The following is a 10739-nucleotide window of genomic DNA, read 5'->3' as shown; positions in this document are numbered from 1 at the left end:
GATTTCTACCTGATTTGTACCTGATCTCTACCTGGTTTGTACCTGATCTCTACCTGGTTTGTACGTGATTTGTACCTGATCTCTACCTGATTTGTACCTGATTTGTACCTGATCTGTACCTGATTTGTACCTTATTTGTACCTGATCTCTACCTTATTTGTACCTGATATCTACCTGATTTGTACCTGATATCTACCTGATTTGTACCTGATCTCTACATGATCTCTACCTGATTTGTACCTGATTTCAACCTAATTTGTATCTGATCTCTACCTGATTTGTATCTGATTTGTGTCTGATTTCAACCTGATTTGTACCTGATTTTTAACTGATCTCTACCGGATTTGTACCTGATCTCTACCTGGTTTGTACCTGATTTGTACCTGATCTCTACCTGATTTGTACCTGATCTCTACCTGGTTTGTACCTGATCTCTACCTGGTTTGTACGTGATTTGTACCTGATCTCTACCTGATTTGTACCTGATTTGTACCTGATCTGTATCTTATTTGTACCTGATCTCTACCTGATTTGTACCTGATATCTACCTGATTTGTACCTGATCTCTACATGATCTCTACCTGATTTGTACCTGATTTCAACCTAATTTGTATCTGATCTCTACCTGATTTGTATCTGATTTGTGTCTGATTTCAACCTGATTTGTACCTGATTTTTAACTGATCTCTACCGGATTTGTACCTGATTTGTACCTGATCTCTACCTGATTTGTATCTGATTTGTACCTGATCTCTACCTGATTTGTACCTGATTTTTAACTGATCTCTACCGGATTTGTACCTGATTTGTACCTGATCTCTACCTGATTTGTATCTGATTTGTACCTGATTTCTACCTGATTTGTACCTGATCTCTATTTGATCTCTACCTGATTTGTACCTGATCTCTACCTGATTTGTACCTGATCTCTACCGGATTTGTACCTGATATCTACCGGATTTGTACGTGATTTGTACCTGATCTCTACCGGATTTGTACGTGATTTGTATCTGATTTGTACCTGATCTCTACCTTATTTCAACCTGATTTGTATCTGATTTGTACCTGATTTCTACCTGATTTCTACCTGATTTGTACCTGATCTCTACCTAATTTGTACCTGATTTGTACCTGATCTCTATCTGATTTGTACCTGATCTCTACCTGATTTGTACCTGATCTCTCCCTGATTTCAACCTGATTTGTATCTGATTTGTACCTGATTTGTATCTAATTTGTACCTGATTTGTACCTGATCTCTACCTGATTTGTACCTGATCTCTACCTGATTTCAACCTGATTTGTACCTGATCTCTACTTGATTTGTACCTGATATCTACCTGGTTTGTACATGATCTCTACCTGATTTGTACCTGATCTCTACCTGATTTCTACCTGATTTGTGTCTGATTTGTACCTGATTTCTACCTGATTTGTATCTGATCTCTACCTGATTTGTACCTGATCTCTACCTGATTTGTACCTGATCTCTACCTGATTTCTACCTGATTTGTACCTGATCTCTATCTGATTTGTACCTGATCTCTACCTGATTTGTACCTGATCTCTACCTGATTTGTACCTGATCTCTACCTGATTTCTACCTGATTTGTATCTGATTTGTACCTGATCTCTACCTGGTTTGTACCTGATCTCTACCTGATTTGTACCTGATCTCTACCTGATTTTTACCTGATCTCTACCTGATTTGTGCAGTGGTGGCTCAGTGGTTGAGGCTCAGGGTTACTGACTAGAAGGTCGGGGGTTCAAGCCCCAGCACCACTAAGATGCCACTGTTGGGACCTTGAGCAAGGCACTTAACTTACAGGGGGGATTGTGCCTGTAATAAGTGCACTGTAAGTCGCTTTGGATAAAAGCGTCTGCCAAATGCATAAATGTAAATTATTTGTGTCTGATTTGTACCTGATCTCTACCTGATTTTTACCTGATTTGTACCTGATCTCTACCTGATTTGTACCTGATCTCTATCTGATTTGTACCTGATCTCTACCTGATTTGTACCTGATCTCTCCCTGATTTCAACCTGATTTGTTTCTGATTTGTACCTGATCTCTACCTGATTTGTACCTGATCTCTACCTGATTTCAACATGATTTGTACCTGATCTCTACTTGATTTGTACCTGATATCTACCTGGTTTGTACATGATCTCTACCTGATTTGTACCTGATCTCTACCTGATTTCTACCTGATCTGTGTCTGATTTGTACCTGATCTCTACCTGATTTGTACCTGATCTCTACCTGATCTCTACCTGATTTGTACCTGATCTCTACCTGATTTGTACCTGATCTCTACCTGATTTGTACCTGATTTGTATCTGATTTGTACCTGATCTCTACCTGGTTTGTACCTGATCTCTACCTGGTTTGTACCTGATCTCTACCTGATTTTTACCTGATCTCTACCTGATTTGTACCTGATCTCTACCTGATTTCTACCTGATTTGTATCTGATTTGTACCTGATCTCTACCTGGTTTGTACCTGATCTCTACCTGATTTGTACCTGATCTCTACCTGATTTTTACCTGATCTCTACCTGATTTGTGCAGTGGTGGCTCAGTGGTTGAGGCTCAGGGTTACTGACCAGAAGGTCGGGGGTTCAAGCCCCAGCACCACTAAGATGCCACTGTTGGGCCCTTGAGCAAGGCACTTAACTTACAGGGGGGATTGTGCCTGTAATAAGTGCACTGTAAGTCGCTTTGGATAAAAGCGTCTGCCAAATGCATAAATGTAAATTATTTGTGTCTGATTTGTACCTGATCTCTACCTGATTTGTACCTGATCTCTATCTGATTTCAACCTGATTTGTACCTGATCTCTACCTGGTTTGTACCTGATCTCTACCTGATTTGTACCTGATCTCTACCTGATTTTTACCTGATCTCTACCTGATTTGTGCAGTGGTGGCTCAGTGGTTGAGGCTCAGGGTTACTGACCAGAAGGTCGGGGGTTCAAGCCCCAGCACCACTAAGATGCCACTGTTGGGCCCTTGAGCAAGGCACTTAACTTACAGGGGGGATTGTGCCTGTAATAAGTGCACTGTAAGTCACTTTGGATAAAAGCGTCTGCCAAATGCATAAATGTAAATTATTTGTACCTGATTTGTGTCTGATTTGTGTCCGATTTATACCTGATCTCTACCTGATTTTTAACTGATCTCTACCGGATTTGTACCTGATATCTACTTGATTTCTACCTGATTTGTATCTGATTTGTACCTGATCTCTACCTGATTTGTACCTGATTTTTAACTGATCTCTACCGGATTTGTACCTGATTTGTACCTGATATCTACCTGATCTGTATCTGATTTGTACCTGATCTCTACCGGATTTGTACGTGATTTGTACCTGATCTCTAACTGATTTGTACCTTATTTGTACCTGATCTCTACCTGATTTGTTCCTGATATCTACCTGATCTCTACCTGATTTGTACCTGATTTCAACCTAATTTGTATCTGATCTCTACCTGATTTGTATCTGATTTGTGTCTGATTTCAACCTGATTTCTACCAAATTTGTACCTGATCTCTACCTGATTTGTATCTGATTTGTACCTGATCTCTACTGGATTTGTACCTGATATCTACCTGATTTGTACCTGATCTCTACCGGATTTGTACCTGATTTGTATCTGATTTTTACCTGATCTCTACCGGATTTGTACGTGATTTGTACCTGATTTCTACCTGATCTCTACCTGATTTGTATCTGATCTCTACCTGATTTCTACCAGATCTCTATTTGATCTCTACCTGATTTGTACCTGATCTCTACCTGATTTGTATCTGATTTGTACCTGATCTCTACCTGATTTGTACCTGATTTTTAACTGATCTCTTCCGGATTTGTACCTGATTTGTACCTGATATCTACCTGATTTGTACCTGATTTGTACCTGATCTCTACCGGATTTGTACATGATTTGTACCTGATCTCTACCTGATTTGTACCTGATTTGTACCTGATCTCTACCTGATTTCAACCTGATTTCAACCTGATTTGTATCTTATTTGTACCTGATCTCTACCTTATTTCAACCTGATTTGTATCTGATTTGTGCCTGATTTCTACCTGATTTCTACCTGATCTCTACCTGATTTGTACCTGATCTCTACCTGATTTCAACTTGATTTGTGTCTGATTTGTACCTGATCTCTACCTGATTTGTACCTGATTTCAACCTGATTTGTACCTGATCTCTATCTGATTTGTACCTGATCTCTACGTGATTTGTACCTGATCTCTCCCTGATTTCAACCTGATTTGTACCTGATCTCTACCTGATTTCAACCTGATTTGTATCTGATTTGTACCTGATCTCTACCTGATTTGTACCTGATCTCTACCTGATTTGTACCTGATATCTACCTGGTTTGTACCTGATCTCTACCTGATTTGTACCTGATATCTACCTGGTTTGTACCTGATCTCTACCTGATTTGTACCTGATTTCTACCTGATTTGTATCTGATTTGTACCTGATTTGTACCTGATCTCTACCTGATTTGTACCTGATCTCTACCTGATTTGTACCTGATCTCTACCTGATTTGTATCTGATTTGTACCTGATCTCTACCTTATTTCAACCTGATTTGTATCTGATTTCTACCTGATTTGTACCTGATCTCTACCTGATTTGTACCTGATCTCTACCTGATTTGTACCTTATTTGTACCTGATCTCTACCTGATCTCTATCTGATTTGTACCTGATCTCTACCTGATTTGTACCTGATTTGTACCTGATCTCTCCCTGATTTCAACCTGATTTGTATCTGATTTGTACCTGATTTGTATCTGATTTGTACCTGATTTCTACCTAATTTGTACCTGTCTCCTAATGTACATTCAAAAAAATGTGGTGTTAAAATAACCCAAACTGGGTTGGTTTTAGCCCAGCTGCTGTTTCAATCCATGATGTCGGATTAGAGTTAATTCTATGTGGAAACGACCGGAGGAGAAAATACAAGGTCATTTTTACGACAGAATAAAATGTTTGTATCTGTTGCCACCATCGCCTGATCCATAAAGTGTATTTGTTTTCCACTAAAGTAATGTTAACATTTGTCTTGAGTAGTTTAAGACCTCTCGATAATATCTTTAATATCTGTCGCCGTCTGTGGAAATGAAACATGGATATCTTCAGCCCTCGAGGGCTGTAGCTCTCATAGTCGCTCCGTGGGGTGATGTTGTTTATTTCTCAAATAAGATGCAGGATTGTGAGATGTTTATCCTTTTTTTCTGAGAATGGCTGAAAAGATTACTTAGTGTCTCACTTATTAAAGCAATAGCTCACCGCAAAAAATACAATGATGTCATTATTTACTCATCCTCATGTCGTTCCAAACCAGTATGCTGTTATTTTTGTCTGGAACACAAAAAGTGAAACTCTGGAGAATGTGCACGTTCCCAACTCAAAATGAAGGATTTGCTGTAAACAAACATGTGTTTTGAGTAACAGATGACGTCATACTTAAGACCTTCATTTATAAAAGATCAAAAAACATCTAGAAATGAGGCCCTGAATGTGTGTTCACGTGTCCTTCGTATGCTCTTCGTGTCTTTGCCGTATTTTGCGTGGTTATTAAAGCCACTGCATTCCTAATTCCTTTCTTTGGTGATGAGTCAAGAGTATCACGAAAACATGAATTAACAAATCACAAGAGTTTCGTGCATCACTATAAGACACACGCCCTTAAAACACTTCTCAGGGTCAGCCTGGGGAAATATCACTCAAGATACTGTATAAGATTAGAGCAATGGCTATGAACAAGGTTTTCAAAGAAATAACGGAGTCAAGTTGTCTTCAGCGAAAGCTGTTTGGATTGTACCGTTGATCAAACGTGGACCTTTACAACATTTGAATCGAAGTCTTCAAAGATGGGCTTCAAAAGTGACAAATTTTGCACTTAATGTCTAACATTTTTAATGGTGTCGTCTTATACAAAGTGTGTGACTGTATAACCATGAGGCGTCACAATGGATCTGTTTCGTTTAGATTGTAAGGGTTTGATGTATTCACACTTTAGGGGCGGCTGTTGCTCAGGTGGTACAGCGGGTCGGTCACTATTCGCAGGGCTGGTGGTTCGAATTGCGGCCCACATGACTCCATATGCTGAAGTCTCCTTGGGCAAGACACTGAACCCCAAGTTGCTCCCAATGGCAGGCTAGCTCCTTGCATGGCAGCTCTGCCATTATTGATGTCTGAATGGTCACAACGTAAAGCGCTTTGAATACTGCTTAGGTTAAAAAGGCGCTATATAAGTGCAGACCATTTACTCTGCGCGACATCTTACTTGTAACTAATGGTATGAGGCGTTCTTGGGAGACTTCGGAAAGTGTTATTTTGTAATCATTTTATTTAAGGGTCATTCTATGTCAACTAAACCAAAGGCCCCCCTTTTCTTTGAAAAATTTACTTAAATGATGATGAAAGACATCTTTGAAGGGCATTTCTTCAAAAAGTAAGATCTTTGTCCCCATGTGCAATTGCAAACTGTAGTCTGGCTTTTTTATGGCAGTTTTGGAGCAGTGGATTCTTCCTTGCTGAGCAGTCGATATAGGATTCGTTTTACTGTGGATATAGATACTTGTCTACCTGTCCACCTTTTTTTTCCAAAGTTGAAGTGCCTATAAGTCCCAAAGTATTCAAGATTTCTTAATGTCATTTTATATTCTGGTTTAGAGCCAACTTTCCTTTTTGTATCTTAATTTTAAAAGCCCTATATGGTACAATCCCAGAGATATGAGGCTCTCAATGCGGCTTCATCCAAATATTTTAACATTTTATTCATTTTGTAATGGTCGAAAACCAAATGAGAGCCATTTTGTATGAAGCTAGTTTTTCTTGTCCACCAAAACAAAGGTCTGACGTGCAAATAATGTTCAAACTAGAAACGTACCTTTATCACAGTGAAATTCATTCTACCTATGAAGCGTGGAAACGAGTCGATTTTGCTCTCTTGAAAATAGACCTTTCTATCTTTTTCTGTTATCTTGTCTTTGAATGGCTAGGAATGACCATTCGAGCTTTGAAAATAAAGATGACTTTACTGAACATGCACCTAAATGCCATTTCTCGTTCTGTTGGCTTTAACATCGCTCTGCTTGATTTCTTGTTACATTTCCAGGTTTGACGAGTTCTCCGTCTTCATTTACTAGTGTGTTATATACCACAAATGCGATGTAGTGAGCTTGTTATGTGTGTGGGTTTGTGTCAGCTTATGAACCAGGCTTATGGTCATGACTGATGTGTTGTTTTGCGGAGATGAAATAAAACTCTTTGGCCCAGTGAAATTGAATAGACTGGCCATTTTAGGCCAAGACTTGACAAGGGCCATAAATCTGAACATCTGGGTCTGAAGAGACCAGTGGAGGAACTACTGGTTTATTTAGTTCAACAATGTGTGTGTGTGTGTGTGTGTGTGTGTGTGTGTGAGAGCGTGTATTTATCACTTTGTGGGGACCAAATGTCTCCATAAGGATAGTAAAACCCGAAATTTTTGACCTTGTGGGGACATTTTGTCGGTCCCCATGAGGAAAACAGCTTATAAATCATACTAAATTATGTTTTTTGAAAATGTAAAAATGCAGAAAGTTTTCTGTGAGGGTTAGGTTTAGGGGTAGGGTTAGGTTTAGAGGATAGAATATAAAGTTTGTACAGTATAAAAACCATTATGTCTATGGAAAGTCCCCATAAAACATGGAAACACAACATGTGTGTGTGTGTGTGTGTGTGTGTGTGTGTGTGTGTGTGTGTGTGTGTGTGTGTGTGTGTGAAAAGAGAAAAGATTGATAAAGGAATTTATACAAAATTATGTCTTAATTCTTACATGATTAATGTCTGAAATAATACTAAATAATTTAAGACATTTCAAAACATGTGTTTTACAGATATTTCTGTTTCTAAAATCTGACTGACATGTTACCAAATTATGAGATCAATTCATGTTTTAATAGAACAGATCCTTGCACATTTGTTTGCACAGACCTTTTAATTAACCCTCCTATGGTATTCTGTAATTTTTTACCGAAATAATAATTTTCCTCATTTAATAAAAATGGTTTCCTTTATCTGAGCAATACAAGACTTATCCTCTATTTGCCATCTGAACATAATATTATTTTTTATTTTTTACGATAAGTCTTAAAAAAAGCAACACCTTTGGTATTCGCGGTCAAAATTGACCGACCATTAAAAATGAATGGGAAAGACCAAAATACTGCATTTTTTTTTTTATCTGTCAACTATAATCAATGAATCAGCCATAATGCAGAAAAACAGACAGAAATGACATGGTGAGACTCTAAAACATCCTCAGTGCAAAATACATTTTTACTTTAGAAAGTTTGAAATTGCAAAATGTTTACTTTGATTCTTCTATTTTGTACTCTAATTGAATTTTCTGAATATTGCAGTTTCTGTTTCTTGATGTTCATTTTCTTGATATTATTATGCATTTATTTTGAGTTATTAAATTGTTATGTTTGAAATAAATAATTGGTAGATAAAGGCTTATTCCATGTTTTCTCTTTGTAACACCATGGTCAGGTTTGATTGCAAGCAAAATGACATTTAATGCAAAAACTGACACTTAAAATCAATTTGTAATGCTAAACTTTGACAAATAATAGTTTGATCATGTCTAAATACATATCCAAATGCCTATCTTGTGATAAAATATATAATTAGGTTACCATAAGCCATCCGAGAACACATTAGGTGGCTACAGTCATATACTGGCTGTTTATGGCATGACATGATTTTCAAGTCATGTTATTTATATTTTGTTCACCTGATAGCAGCCATTGGCCTCCAATTTATGTCATACTCTCATATTTTCTTCATGTTTCAACTTATATAAATGTAGGTTCAGAATTTTGTAATTTTTTTAATTTGCTTATTATTATATGCAAATTAATTGTAAAATTTAGAAATGTAAATAAGATAAAAAATAGCAGAAAATCCCAAAAGAAATGCATAATTTTATTGTTCTTATATCAGGGAAGAAGAAATAGTATCATTATCATCATCGTCAAAAAAAAAAGGCTGTTAGTCCAAGTACCCTGCCAGGAACAACCCAAGGCACATTTCTCCCATCGCGGCTTCACGAAGAAAACCCGGCTATGAAGAGTGATTCATTTGGTAGAAAGCTCTGTATGCTGTGCAGTTTAGATTCAAAAGAATCCACTCAAAAATAGTAATTTGTTCAGGAATCAGACTATACTTATCACATTGTATGTGGTATAGATTTAAAAGAACCGGTTCATAAGAGCCATTTGCATGGGAATAAGTCTCGGAAAAATTGCCAAAAGAAGGTGTTTGTATATTTGTTTTGGTGGATCGTATAAGTTCGCCTGGACAAACCTTTAGGAAAACTTCCAACCGGCTCGCAAGGGGCTCGCAATCAACCTACTGGAGCGGTTACCGCTGCCAGGGGCGGGGGAGACCCCTACCGTCCACCAAAAATGCAGCGGGGTATTCTGTCCGCCATGGGCCGGAGGTCTGCCTCCGATCCGTCTGGGGAGGCATGGCTGTTGTCCATAAGAGGTTAGAGGAGTGGCCGAAGGCCAAGATACGGTGTATCGGAGAACCGGCGAGTACATTGCCGCTCCGTGTTGGACTTTCCCTCTCTCCGCACCACTATAACAAGAGGTGTTAGGGATAGTTGTGAACCAGGTGACGAGGCTTACAGCTCTCTCTCTCCTGCAGACCAACACATGACCACGCCCCCATGCCACAAGGATTAATGCTTGTCTTTCTTTTCAATTTGCTAAGAGTCCATATGAGTTAAGAGTTCATTCGATCCGTTACATCACACAAACACAAATTAGCATTTGTATTTTGTTTTCAACCTACATATAGATGGAATACCAGCTAATATATATGTATTAAAGGCACACACAGACACACACACACACACACACAAACACACACAAACACAAAGCTAAATTTTTGATTTAATGTGGATCTGTACAAAATCTGTTTTGTATACTATTCTGATGATAGTGAAACTTTGTAATATGGCACTTTTTTGTACCACTGTCTCCCTAAGATTATTCGCTGATGTTCTTCCTCTTTTGTAAGTCTCTTTGGATAAAAGCGTCTGCCAAATGAATAAATGTAAATGTAAATGTAAAAATGTACTCTGTAGAAACAATTCACACTTACATTTGAGTCCATTTTATACTAAAACAGTTGAATTGAGTCATTCTGCCATCTAGTGGTGATTGCATGTTGAGTTCACAATCCAAAATCGTTGTAAGAAGCACCAAAAATTATTTGTGAATGTTTATTGATGGACATTTATTCATTTAGCGGACGATTTTATAGAACATAAAATTATGGAAATGATCAATAATTGTTATTAACGCTCAGTAATCTATCGTAAGTGTAAACATGATAAAAAACATAATTGCATAGATTAGGGTGACCATATTCTGGTTTTCCAAAAAGGGGACACCTCTTGGGGTGGGGAGAAATAATAGGGTTCAAAACAGTTTTACTATGAATGCAAATTATAATACAGTGAAAAAGACACTATTAGAATAACATGAATATATATAAATAAATAAAAATGTCCGACATTCTTTTGAATGTTCATGTACTGAAATAAAATATTTGATGCCATGAGTCATTCTGCTTCATTTACTATGACTATTATTTTGAATGGCCATGGAAAACGAAGCAATGTGATTACAATTTTACC

General features: G+C 37.8%; 1 long non-coding RNA gene across 15 annotated transcripts; it reads right to left on the bottom strand.

The window, feature by feature from the left end:
• Positions 1-1049: 1049 nt before the first annotated feature.
• LOC127618509 (uncharacterized) lies at positions 1050-8527 on the bottom strand. 15 transcript variants are annotated; one of them, XR_007967443.1, is made up of 4 exons: positions 2375-8527; positions 2276-2341; positions 1583-1637; positions 1050-1505 (listed from the first exon to the last, which is right to left on the bottom strand). It is a non-coding gene; the product is annotated as an uncharacterized LOC127618509 (long non-coding RNA). The 15 variants fall into 15 exon arrangements; XR_007967445.1 differs by having other exon boundaries at positions 1050-1637; positions 2375-2429; positions 2562-8527; XR_007967451.1 differs by having other exon boundaries at positions 1050-1637; positions 2375-2429; positions 2914-8527.
• Positions 8528-10739: the final 2212 nt, after the last annotated feature.

Source organism: Xyrauchen texanus, chromosome 25 (assembly GCF_025860055.1).
Source record: "Xyrauchen texanus isolate HMW12.3.18 chromosome 25, RBS_HiC_50CHRs, whole genome shotgun sequence".
Taxonomy (NCBI): domain Eukaryota; kingdom Metazoa; phylum Chordata; class Actinopteri; order Cypriniformes; family Catostomidae; genus Xyrauchen; species Xyrauchen texanus.
This window is presented reverse-complemented; position numbering and strand designations above follow the sequence as displayed.